This window comes from Penaeus monodon, chromosome 28 (assembly GCF_015228065.2).
Source record: "Penaeus monodon isolate SGIC_2016 chromosome 28, NSTDA_Pmon_1, whole genome shotgun sequence".
In the NCBI taxonomy this organism is placed as follows: domain Eukaryota; kingdom Metazoa; phylum Arthropoda; class Malacostraca; order Decapoda; family Penaeidae; genus Penaeus; species Penaeus monodon.
This window is the reverse complement of record NC_051413.1, coordinates 33,616,380-33,616,885: the sequence shown is the minus strand read 5'-3', so window position 1 is coordinate 33,616,885 and position 506 is coordinate 33,616,380. Positions and strand designations below refer to the sequence as shown.

Here is a 506-nt window from a genome sequence, read left to right as displayed (position 1 = left end):
AGAAGAAGGGACATGTTTATCTTATGATTGGTCGAGGTTTAAGAGGTTTTGTGACTAGGGGAAGGGACTGGATGAACCCGAGCTTTTCGCAGCCACGAGCAAAAGTGTTTGGATCCAACGTGCCCGCTTCTTCTGTGATTAATATAAGACCGACTCTCGTGTCGTGTCTCAAGGAAGGTTCCTGATAACATTTACAAATACTGCATCTTATCGTACGCAGGCACCCTGTTCGCCTCGGGGAATGCACCGTTGCCAGATGTATTTGTAATGTATCTCTCTAACCTAAGATCCTGCCCGTGCACCGTTGCCAGATGAAGCTAAAAATGAAAACCTCAGCCGGCGCGTGATAGTGTGTGGATAACTGTTACCAAACCCCAGTGAAGAACCTCACCTTTTTTTTTTACATTTATACATTTAATCTTATAAATCATTCAACTTGAGATCACATAATTAAACCGCCGGTTTTTAAAAATGGCTGAATATACAGTAGTATGGGATTATATGAA

General features: G+C 42.3%; 1 protein-coding gene across 1 annotated transcript in view; it reads left to right on the top strand.

Annotated features, from left to right (window-relative positions):
• LOC119591519 (sodium channel protein para-like) overlaps positions 1 to 506 on the top strand; it is a gene marked incomplete in the record, with an annotated part of 263,120 nt that overhangs the window by 122,357 nt on the left and 140,257 nt on the right.